Here is a 12,248-nt window from a genome sequence, read left to right on the forward strand (position 1 = left end):
CATAAAAATAAGGGTAAACATGATGAAGGGGTGGAATATGACTGTAAAGATGAAAATTTTAAAAGATTCTAAAAATGGAATTGGTAAGAAGTTGTTTGAGAAGAAAAAAAAGAAGAGGAACGACTGTGATCAGGCTGGAGACTAGGCCGAAGCCACGTGCTAGATTTAGCGTATATTTTGATCTATTAAAAGAAATTGTATCCCAATTTTGAAACACTTCTCTTTGAAATACACTGTTTATGGGGATAAAAAGACAAACAAGCTCCTGGGAGGAAATATTGCAAATCATGTATCCAATAAAGCGCTTGTATCCGAAATATATAGAGGACTCCGCAGTTCAACAGTTAGAAAACAAACAGCCAGAAAAACATGGGCAGAAGACTTGAACAGACACAGAGAAGAAGATCCACAGAGAGCCAATAAGTACCGGAAAAGTACTCAGCTTCAGTAGGGAAATGCAAACTAAAACTGCAGTGAGGGACATCGCAGCTGTACATGGGACATTCCGGGTACAGGTACAGGTACATGGAACATTCCATCCCAAAACAACAGAATACATTTTCTTTTCTAGGGCACATGGAACATTCTCCATTTTTACATGGCTAAAATTGAAAAGATTGCATTATGAGTGTCAAGAAAATGGAGGAACTGGCACTCCATCTGTCAGAATCTAAAATGGTGTAGTCATTTTGAAAAAACATGGGCTCTTTCATGACATGGTCATTTCTGTTTCAAGTAGTCATTTTTAGACTCAAGAGAAAGGAAGATACGTGTCCGCACAAAGGCTTACACCTAAATGTTCAGTGTAGCTTTGCTTGTAATGGCCGCTAACAGGAAACACCTAGCTGCCCATCAGCAGGCAAACTGATAAACAGGCTGCAGGACGATCTGGCTGATGGAATACTACTCAGCGGTGAAAAGGAATGAGCCGGTGCTACGTGCTCCTGGATCAGCGAATCTCAGGGTGATTATGTGCTGAGTGGAAGAAGTGAAGCAAAGGAGATTGCGTGTTGGAGGAATCCGGTAACATACACTCCTAGACAGCGTGTACTTGGGTGGAGTGACAGGTAAGGAAGCGTTGTGGGGGATGAGCGAGAGATTACAGAGTGGTGTGAGGGAACTTCCCAGGGGGCAATGGATAATGTTTGTGGCTTTGGCTATGGTGATGGTTTCAGGGTTGTATACATATGTCAGAACTGATGAACTCGTGCTGTTTAAATGGGCACAGTTCATTGTATGTCAGTTACAGCTCACCAAAGCTGTTTTTTAGAAAATCTGAATTTAAAACCACTTTGTTGCTTCGGAGCTGTATAACCTAGTTGCGAAGCAGGGCTGGAGATACCTGGCAGCCGGGGTTGTTTGTGAAGATTACAATCATAATGTGTGGAATGTGCTTAAAGCCTGTATTTGCCCAAGATGGTGAAACGTAGGGGATAATCAGGTTCACACAGTAGGTCTCATTCTCTCGGTCCGGTGGGGCCCTGCGCCATCTGTGTGGGCCTCTGAGAAAACAGATGTAGCATCCAGGAAATCCATCCTTTCTGTCCTGGATCCGGAATTTATCCGGGGGAGCATCTTCCTTGAAGTCTGACTCACAAGAGAGCTGGGAAGTAGTTTTGTGGTAGTCAAGCCATGGAAAGTTTCTTTGGTCCAGTTTCCTGGAAAACAGAACGAACATGGAAGCCTGAATTCTGAAGCCTTCACAAGTGGCCCAAATTCCTTTTGTCATGCAATGGTGTTGCCCAGTGTGGGGTTTGAGGGTGCCCCAAACGGGAGCCTGATTCTCAGTTGGCCCCTCTCTTTCATTTCTCGTGTGTGCTACTGAGCAGAAGCACAAGATCGCTACAGCCCATTAGCTGCACGGCAACAATTCTGAGTTCCTGGCTTTGTTAAAATGTTTTGGGGTCTGGTCCTTTGTTTTTTGATTGAACAGGTCGGGTTTTCAGGGAATCACCAGCCCCAGCCTCCCGGCACCCCAGCTGCTTCTCACGTCGGCTCCGGCCCCACCACTGCCAAATGTGCCTTCCGGGTCAGTGGCACATTCGCCGAGGGCTTTCCTTGCCTGATGCTCCTTGGGGGGCTTTTTAAACTTATTTTTTGTTTTGAAATAATTCCAAACTCACAGGAAAGCTGTAAGAATAGAGATCACTTGAGAGTTGCCTATTTGAAATTCCATCACCACTGAATTCTTTAGGGAATGTGTCCTTCTAGCAAAGGCATTCTCCTAAACTATCAGCTGTCATGGGATAACCATTCGAATCAGGACAGTGACACTGACATATGCCTCCCCTCTCATCCACAGAACCCACTGGGGTTTTCCAGTTGTCTCAGTACTACCTCTTCTAGCCAAAGATCCGCTGCTGGGCCGGACAGCACATTAGTTACATATGTTTCTTTAGGTGCCTTCCAATGGGAATCATTCCTCAGCCTTTTCCTTGACTTGTATGACCTTGACATTTTTGAAGATTACAGGTTAGTTGCTGAGTAAGACAGAGCTGGTAGAAATTTGATGTGAGTCACATTGGTAATTGGACTTGGGGGGGGGGGGGGGGGCATGTTAAAAGAGTTAGAAGGAAACAGGTTTAATTAATATCCCAAATAATATCATTTCAATCTACAACAAATATGAAATAGGACTCGTGAGATCTTTTCCCATTTTCTAATATCTTATCTCCGACATCGAGGCTGGATTTGCACTTGGGGCATATCTGAATTTGGACGTGGCATGTTGTGAACGCCAAGCTGCCACAGGCCGGCGCCTGCTGCTGTTGGGACGGCAGAGCTGCAGGCCGCCCCGCAGTTCAGCTGGTCTGCTGCTTCCTCCCGATTCTGTCATGGTTGTGCCTTTTACTTTTGCAGCAGTGACACAGAAGCGGTGTCCGTGTCCTCTCAGCCTCCTAGCTGGGGTCTGACGATGCTGGAGAAGCTGCTGTCTGCGCTGTGAGGTTACTCCTTCCTGTGTGATGAAGAAGTGTTTGGCAGGGCGATTCTTCAAGACAGAGTCGGTCGCTCATACCTGCTGGCTTCGCATCCAGTGGGGTTTCTCCCCGACATCGTTTATTTTGTAACGGCTGCCAGCTTGCCGTGGGCTTCTCTTCCAGATGCCCAGCGCTCACATTGTGTCATTCATGGTGCTTATTGTTACGTGTTCCTTTTGGCGGGTTCTTCTGGTGTCTTGGTCCCGAGGACAAACCCGGTAAAATAGCTCAAATTTTAGCTTTAAAAAAAAAAAAAAAATGAAGATCGGACATGATTTCAGGGAGCAGAATAAATAAGACAGTGTTCAAGCAGAAAAACACACAAACCTATGGTTAACTGAAATGCACGTACCGAAAATAGATTGGTGAGCGCAGTAGGAGAGGAACACTGGGGTTTGACGGGTATTTTCCATGGTTTTCAGACCTTCTACCTGCCTTCCCATGGCTGTATTTGTCCTGTCAGGGTGCAGGTCTCCATCTGCCCTGCCGTCTGGGGCCGAGTTAGGATCCCTGCATATCATTAGGTGACACGTGTTACCGGTGAGTCACCGCGCTGTGGTTGACACTTTGGTGTAGTGAGTGTTCCGTCCCATGTGTGGTCATGTTTGTAAGTGGCTTCTCTTTCCAGGGAGGACTCTGTGGTCATTCGAAGCTGGGTCCCAAGCCGTTTCCCCTGTTTTTAATGATTTCATTGCACATCTTCCCCCTCTGACTGGGAGGTACAGTTAATAAGCTGGCCACCGTCCAAGCCTGCTTGCCTTCCCACTTAATCAGCGAGGATTAGGGATGCGCCCATAACTGAAAAGTGGCAGGAAATTCGCGTGAAAAGTCACCTCTACAGTGTAGCTGGGTGAATGTTTGGACATACAGAACTCCACAACAGGAGGCTGTTTTGTGTTTCGACAGGACTCTCTGGGCTCAGCATGCCCTGTAACCATGAGGAAGCAAATGCTACTTTCACATCTCTGGCTCCTGCGGGACTCAATGGGTGCAAATCCCAGCCCGCTGCGACTGTGGCGTAGCCCCCAGTGTGGGCCGGAGCTGGTGGCCGCTGCAGATTTCCGGAGCCGGGGCCTCTTGTTTCCCTTGCACTTCTAGGCGTTGACACCTTTGGTTTTGGATTGCATTTTGCACTGACTCCCAAGCACGAGGGAGGCTTTGTGTGGCCAGCGGAGGGCTGGGGAGGACAGAGGTTCCAGGCTGGGACTTGGAGAAGTTCTTTCAGTTTCGGAGTCCCAGCTTTCTGTTTTCAAAAGGACATCTTGCCTACCTCATGGGAAAGCCGGGAGGGTTAAACAGGGAAGCTTCTGGTGCGTGCCTGGTACAGAGTGCTTCCTGGTGCGCGCTCAGTGCGTGCTCCTCGCTGCTCCTTCCTTCCGTGTGACCCTTCCGTGTCATCTGACCCCACATCCTGGGGAGGAGATGTGGGGGTAATGACTGTCAGAAGATTCGTAGTGCTGATACATAGTGTAATCCAGACCATGGGGCTGAATTTCTGGGGCTGGCATTTTCTCCTCAAATCCAGGAAGTGTGGTCCCTACAGCCTAATGGAAGGGAGTCCCAAGTGTGGCTGTTGAGCTGGGGAGGGGCCTCGTGCGCAGGCAGGAGGCCCAGGTGATGGGAGTGTAGAGCGTGGCGGCGCATGTGGGATCACGAAGGAGTGTGGCTAAGGGTGACGGAGCCCCCATAGCTGTGCGGAGACAGGGTGCCAGGACCCAGCCCTGTTCTGGCTGTGTATGGGGGGCAGGGGTAGAGCACTATGGCAGGCTTCCCAGGAGACCACGGGAAGCCAGCCCACATTCCAGGGCTGAGGCGAATTGGAGAAGGTGGCCAGAGTCTCCCCTCCTGGCACTGTATATGCACACACCATTCTGCCGGCTTGTCTGTGCCTCCTGGGAACAGGGCCCTGTGCTGAGTCTGGCACGTGGACCTAAGCAAAGAGCACCCGATGGGCCTAGGTGGGCTGCTGGTTGAGAGCTTGCTGTAGTGAGGGACGCAGGCCTCTCATTTGTGCATTGGCAGAGACACAGTGGCAGGGGGAAGAGGTGTGAGGTCAGCTGGCACTGCTTACCAGGAAGCAAGACGCCCCGCGGTTGGTTAGGGGAGCCCATTCGGCTTCCTGTGCCTGGCGCTAAGTTGGAAGCAGGAACCCAAAATTAGGGAAGCCATCAGTTACAAAGCACGTGCTGGCCTCTTGCACCAGTTACCACAGGGGCTGTTGTCGGGCCTCCGGAACTGGTGGCTAACGGTAGTGGTCTGACTTTCTAGAAGCCTGGCTCCCAGGCGGCGGGCTGGCTGCCGGGGTTGCTGACTGTAGATGAGGGGCTGCTTCTCTGGGCTGGCGGCTGCAGATGGTGGATCTGAGTTTTGTTCTTACGTGTGATCTCTGTCTGGCCTCTAGACCTCTTTTTCTTGCGCTTTGTTTTATTGCGCTTTCTAGATGTTGCCTTTTTTTCCCCAAACAGATCACAGGTTTGTGGCAACCCTGCATCAAGGAAGTCTGTCAGTGCCTTGTGCCTTTTTCCCCAGCAGCATACTTCATGTCTCTGTGTCACCTTCTGGTCAGTCTGGGCCATATGTCCAGCGTTCTCAGGATCATACTTGGTACAGTGATAGAGGATCCGTGCTTACAACTCGCTGAAAGCAATCGTGTATTTTTAAGTGAAGGTAGGTACATTGTTTTTTCAAAGTGCCATTGTATATTGGATAGGCAGTGTAGTGTAAGCATAACTTTACATGCACAGGGAAGCCAAAAAGCTCACTTGGCCGGCTTTATCGTGATGCTTCTTGATGGGGGTGGTTTGGAACGAAGCCCGTGCCATCTCTGCCATGTGCTGCATTCAGTCCCTCGGAAGAATGAGTGTGACACAGTTCCAGCCTCTGAGTTACTCACGGCTCAGCCACAGCCTCTTACCTGCGGGGTCAGGGAGCACAGTGGCCCCATCAGTCATCGTGTCTCTTTATGGTAGGGTCCCAGCCCACATTGGAATTTGGAAACTGGGACGGTCAGTGGGACATACCTAGTTGATGGGCACCGTTCGTTTCCCTTTGGTGTTTTAAAAATTAACAACCACATTAAAAAATAAACCAAATGGGAGATTTCTCATAAAAATCCCAAGATTGGGCATGTGGCTGTAGCAGAGGAGTCCTCCTGCTCTCGGTGGGACACGTGACATCCGTGTCACCCACTGCATCCGCTCTTGTCCCCATCGGGGCTTGTCCCCATCTGGGTTTCTGCCTGGCCTGTGTGGACCTCCGATTCTGTCCAGACCGGCCAGCTTGGGTTAGCTACAGCCCGGGGAGGGGGAAGCTCACCTGCCAGGGATAGAACAGAGCCACTTTGTGTCTAGCGGATGGGCCGTCAGCCCCCACAGACCCCCTTCATCTACTCCCGGAGGGTCCCTTGGGGGGAAAGTAGGGGGTGTGGGAGTGGGGGCTGCCTCTCGTCTCCACGGTAGATGGCCCACCTGTGTTCAAAGGCTCAGATGAAGTGAAATGCACATTAATAGCATCAGCAGTCAAGTTCTGCTGAAAGGCTTAGTTTTCTGTGATGACTCACGTTGTAATTTGGGATGCCGCCTGCCCCGGCCCCTTTGTGACAGAGGGAGCACTGCTCCATTGCCGACCAGAGCACTGATCCACAGAGCTCTGGCGAGGGGCCGGGCTGACGGGTGGTGGGTTTACTGCACACACAGAGACGGTCGGCACACAACCCGTCACCAGCCCGGTAGTGTTGTCGTAGGTCTTAGACCCTTGGTGCCTCTGGCCGGGATGCCAGAACTGTGCCCAGCAGGGTGAAAGAAGTTCTGTGTACTGCCATTCGAAGGAAAGCCCAAGGAGCAGACGCTCTAACTAAAGTTAGATTAAAAAACAAAAAACTTTGTGTACTTGGAAATGGCTCTCTAAGCAACAGATTCAGGAAGAGTCCGTTATTCAAAGCCTGTTCCCCCCAACGTCCTCCTGTACCGTTAGCGGGCTGAGCTCATCTGCCTTGTCATCCGCCTTGTCATGGGGCACTGCCATGTTTCCCTTCTTGGAGTCAAAAACTTGAGGATCAAGGCATCAGGTCACATTGTTGATGAAGATTGAGATCTTTTTTTTGTTTTTTTTTTTTAACCCTTAAATGGGAAAAGTCCAACAGAAACGTAGGATAATACAGTGAAGCCCATCGCCCAGCTAACATGGCAACTCGTGACTAATCTTGCTTTATCTGCACATCTGCTACCTACTTAAATGCATATTATTTTGAAGTAATTCTCAAGACATTGTTGCGTATCTAAGCAAAACTTTTTTCTCTGAATGAACGCTCAAGTCCTTTGTCACCGCATCAAAAGCTTAAAGGCCAGACACCACAGTTCCAGTCTATACTTCATCGCTCGCCGGCCCCGGGGTCTTGGGTCAGCCCCGTAGCTCTGTGACTCACCATGTCCTCTGTAAAAGCACCCAGAACTGCTGTGTCCCAGCTCACCTCTGTGGCTGCTCATGAGGCCCTGATGAGATCACGAGGGGGTGGAAGCGGGGTGCACGGTGAGCTGATGCACAGATACAGACGATACAGACGACTGCACGTCGAACGTAGTTGCCACATGAATGGCCGCTGGCCCCCTCCCTGGTCTTCGGGAGTCGGTCACGGACCAGACTTCAGAAGTGGCATTGTTGCCTGTTCCCGTCTTTCTCCCGCATGGCTGAGCGTCTAGAGAGCCCTTTTCCTAGGAGTTGATCGGAAGGTCACAGGCTGAGATGTGACCACTTGTACAGCCTCTCCGGCCCCGTGTCCCTGCCTACCAGCCTTTCCCAGTCCAGGCCCCCCCACCCCTTGGCCCGGTGTGCCCCAGCTCCCAGGTCCGATCCAGGGCCTGGCCTGCTCCCTCCTCAGGGCCACGCGGGTGGGCCACCATGCCGGCCCCAGCAGGTGAGGGGCCCCTCTGACAGGCCCCTCAGAGGGCGAGTTGGCCCACAAGTGGTTTGGTCCCTTGGGGTCTTATTTTTTGCTCTTATTTCCTCTGCCTAAAAATAGCATTTTCTATCTATAGCTACCTGGTTTGGAACAAAACGGTTTGTTGCTTAGAAGTTAGGGCAGCAAATTTCCTGAACGCCCGCTGCCCCAGTGTGTGGGGAGCCCCTGTTTCTGGTAGCCTGCTGGGAAGCAGGGGCCCTCATTAGCAAGAAGAGGGCAGTTGGTTGAACCAAATTGACTTTTAATAGAAAAGGAGAGAATATATACGGCAGTGGCCATATATAGCGGTCTCTCAGAATGAAGCAGCTGCTTGTCCGCGGACCAGTGTCCCCTTTTGTGGGCTGCTTCCCCAGCCCATGCAGTGCGCGGAGTCCCCTTTCGTTAATTGTCCCATCGAAAGGGCATTTCCTGCTAACGAAAAAGCCGTCTGTCCTCTCCTGGGCCTTGGCCTTTCGGCCCCCACAGGTAGGGCATGTGTTCCCAGGAGCGGTTGCTCTGTTCTGGGGAGGCCTGTGGCTTCGTGCGCCGGGCTCGGGATGTGGGGTTGGGCAGGCCTGGGTGCCCTTGCAAAGTGATGGGGACTCTCGCCAAGCCTCTCTCATATCAAGGTGATATTCGTGACTCGCCATCGCCGGTACTGATGATGTGAGGCGACGAGTGAACAGTGCCCCGCACGCACTCCTGTGAATCACAGCCGCGGGCTTGCAGGCTTGCTGTTTGTAGCTCGTCTGCAGTGACTTCGCCCCAGCCCCCAAGGAAGGCCTAGGGACACCCTGCTCCCAAGAAGAGAGGAGCCAGGGGGCTCCAAAGAGCTGTAGACCTCTGCTTGGCTTAGACATGGGGCTGCGCGCCCTGGGGTGGAGGTTTCCTGCTCTCAGAGAGGAGACAGTGCTGGTGGGCCCAGGGACTTGCTTGACACAGCTTCTTGGAGCAGGTCCTCCCGTTGTGCTGACTGCAGGTCTGATCGGAAGCAGGCACCCCGCCTCTGATCCAGCTCAAACGCACAAAGCTGGCAACTTTGATACTTAGCAGAAGCCTGTCTTTTTTCTCGGTGGGTTTGGGGTGCCGAAGGGAGGAGTGATGTTATTAATTCTCTTAAGTCATCAACATGGTGGGACTAAGACTGGAAGTAATTGCCTCCAAAGTGTGTGGTTCAGCCTTTTATCTCAGGCGCTTCATCATGACCGTAGCCTTACAGGATACTGGGGCCCGAGGGATCCTGCGATCCTCCTCCGGCCCAGGGCGTTCGTACAGATCTGCAGACTAGAGCGTCTCCGCTGCCGCTTCAAGAGCAGGGCAGGGCGTGGGGGCGCGGCTGTGCACACAGCTCCTCAGAAGACTGGAGGTCTGGAAGCCCCCATCCGCTGTGCCTGTGACACTTGATGGGCCTGTTGGGAAGCTTGGTACCAACCAAACAACCCCAGTTCTGGCTGCCTTTAAAAGAACCATGTCGGAAGGGCACTGGGGACAGAGACACCTAGGACTGGTTGACAGCTGGGGGCCAGGCTGGGGAACGCGCAGGACCCAGAGGGCACCAGGACGTGGGACAACCTTCTGGCCAAAGCCATCTTCCCACCTTCCCACTTCTTGGTGGCCGAGCTGGAACCACCTTGAGCTCTCTTGTCCCTTCTGGATTGAGGGGGTCCATCCGATAGGCTGGGGCCACTCCTCCAGACCTCAGATTGGGGCCTTCAGCTCCCTGCCTTCCGGTTCTCTGGATATGGGTACCTGGAATTATTTTCTCCCCAAATCATACCTTTGAAGAAAGAAAAAAAAAAAAAAAAAAAAAAGCTAAGATCTGTTTAGAGATGGAAATGGCTATCAGCAAAGGTTACCAGGTAACTCCATGAGTGGGGCAGCCGGATTTGGTGACAGAGCAGCCAGGTGATTGAGGAAGGCACTGCTTGGGAGTTGCAGGAGGCCAGGGCACGGGAACCTGCCCTCGGCTGGTCTGGTCCTTGCCTGGGAGGGGCGTGTCCAGGACGCTGGGGCAGTGGGAGTCTGGGGGTTGGAGTAGAGGGTCGCGCCAGAGAGCCGGTCAGAGGGATGTGGTTTAGACTCGCGAAGTTGGAAGTGAGGCAGTTGGTGGCCTTCAGGGAGGAGAAAAGGGTGAGACTCACCTGGGGTCCCCCAGAAAGGTGGGGTGGGCCTGGGACCGCAGCACGGCACCATGCGGATGACCGCAGAACTCGGGTTGGGCAAAGGGTGTTCCTGAACACAAGAGAAGTATATTCCTTTTTTTTTTTTTTTTTAAGATTTTATTTATTTACTTGACAGATCACAAGTAGGCAGGGAGAGAGGAGGAAGCAGGCTCCTGGCTGAGCAGAGAGCCCGATGCGGGGCTCGATCCCAGGACCCTGAGATCATGACCTGAGCTGAAGGCAGAGGCTTTAACCCACTGAGCCACCCAGGCGCCCCAAGAGAAGTATATTCTCTCGCTTAAGGAGGAGATAGCGTGGCAGAGTGCATGAGAAGCACGCACAGTGTGAGCAGTAGGCAGGGTGCGGACATGCCCTTGACATAGGAAGCTGTGGTCAGAGGGAACGTGAGCTCTTGAGCAGGGGGCTGGCTCCTACAAGGACAGCAGTAGGAAGGGGTTTTTTTTTGTTGTTTTGGGGTATTTTTGTTTTTGGTCTTTTAGGTGGTTTTTGCTCCGTGAAAACAGGCATGTTTCTGAAAAATGAGAGTGGACAGCACGCCGGAGGGGCGGGAGAGCGGAGGGCGTGGAGGGGCTGTTAGCTCATCGCCATGCGGACGAGGTCGCTGGAAAGTCTGTCCGATGGGAGGGGTTGTGATCTGCCCACAGGGTGCCTTTTTCTGAACCATACCCAAGAGTGGCCTTTTCGGTGGAAAATGTGCATTATCACTTTCAGAGGGAGGTGGGGCGTGCTGTTGTGTCATACTGGACGGACGGAGCGGCTCCTGCCCACGGGGAGCCCTGTCACCCCCGGGGCTGTGCTCCCGAAGGCCCCACAGCTGTGCGCCGGCTTCCCAGGCCGGGCCCCGCAGCAGCCGGGGCTCCGCATCCGCGGAGAAGCTTCCTGGCCGTCCTGCACCGGCCCGGGCCCCCCCGGCCGTGCTCGGCCCTCGGTGTGGGAAGAGGAAGGTCGGCAAAGGCCCGGCGTACCGGGGGCTGCCGAGAACATTCGTGGAAAGAAGTGCGATCTGAGCCGTCCTCCGGAACGAGTGGGCAGGAATGCGGCTGAGGAGGCGGGAGGCTGGAGGGGGGCAGGAAGTAGGACCCTGGGCCCGCCGCTGCCCCCAGCGCCGCGCAGCCGGGGCCACGTGTCCCAGCGCCGCGCAGCTGGGGCCGCGTGTCCCAGCGCCATGCTCTCCCTGCGCTTGTCCCGCGTCTCTGGACCACCTGTCGCTGCCCACTTTTTATTGACGGGCTTTTCTTTTCTTTTTTAAACTTTGAACAAGTTTACTTAAAAAGATTTGACCCCTGCCGTGATTTGCATGTTGGTGTGATTGTCCTGGTCTTGTCATTAGTTTTTCTGGGCCCCTCTGCCTGGGTCACGACTCTCCCTTGGATGGTCCGCGTGGCTGTGACCTTCACTGCCACCAGTGTGACTGGTCCTTTTCTTTTCAACTTCAACAGGCCTTAGGTACACAAGGAAGTCTCTTTCTCTGCGCGGAGTCCAGCACAGATGAAGTGTCCTGGGCTGACCCCTTCATCTGCGTCTCCGTCCTAGCAGTGGCCTTAGCCATCAGCTTGGTGGCTCCTCTTCCAGGCCTTTCCTGCGGTACTTCATTAGTTCTCTCGTTATTTCTGACCCAAGTGCCATCATACTGTTTGTATGCTGGCTGCTTCTCATAAATCTGTTGAAATTATCGTAATAAGTTAAAACTATTAAATACTTTTTATTTGGGGCGCCTGGGTGGCTCGGGGTTAAAGCCTCTGCCTTCGGCTCAGGTCATGCTCCCAGGGTCCTGGGATTGAGCCCCACATCGGGCTCTCTGCTCAGCAGGAAGCCTGCTTCCCCCTCTCTCTCTGCCTGCTTCTCTCTCTATTTGTGATCTCTGTCTGTCAAATAAATAAATAAAATCTTTAAAAAAAATACTTTTTATTTAAAAAAGTATCACGGTACACAAGAGGGTAATTCCAAGACACAAAGCTGACCGTGTCCTTTCTCTGCTTCCGACTCTGCAAGGCTCTGCAAGGCGACCTTCCCCTGGGCTGCAGGGCCTTGTGCGTGCGGCTCCTGCTCCCGCTGCAGCCTCCGCGGCCCCCGGCTCTCTCCTGTCCTCAGCTCCCCTGCAGCCCAGGGATGGTGAACGCTGCCGGGGTTCTGTATGTACCGCCCCCCCCC

The 12,248-nt window shown here is 52.8% G+C and overlaps 1 protein-coding gene across 3 annotated transcripts in view; it reads left to right on the forward strand.

The window, feature by feature from the left end:
* Positions 1-12,248, forward strand: part of NSMCE1 (NSE1 homolog, SMC5-SMC6 complex component) — a 73,188-nt gene that overhangs the window by 53,806 nt on the left and 7,134 nt on the right. The gene's annotated exons all lie outside the window — the stretch shown is intronic.

Source organism: Mustela nigripes, chromosome 11 (genome assembly GCF_022355385.1).
Source record: "Mustela nigripes isolate SB6536 chromosome 11, MUSNIG.SB6536, whole genome shotgun sequence".
Classification (NCBI taxonomy): Eukaryota; Metazoa; Chordata; class Mammalia; order Carnivora; family Mustelidae; genus Mustela; species Mustela nigripes.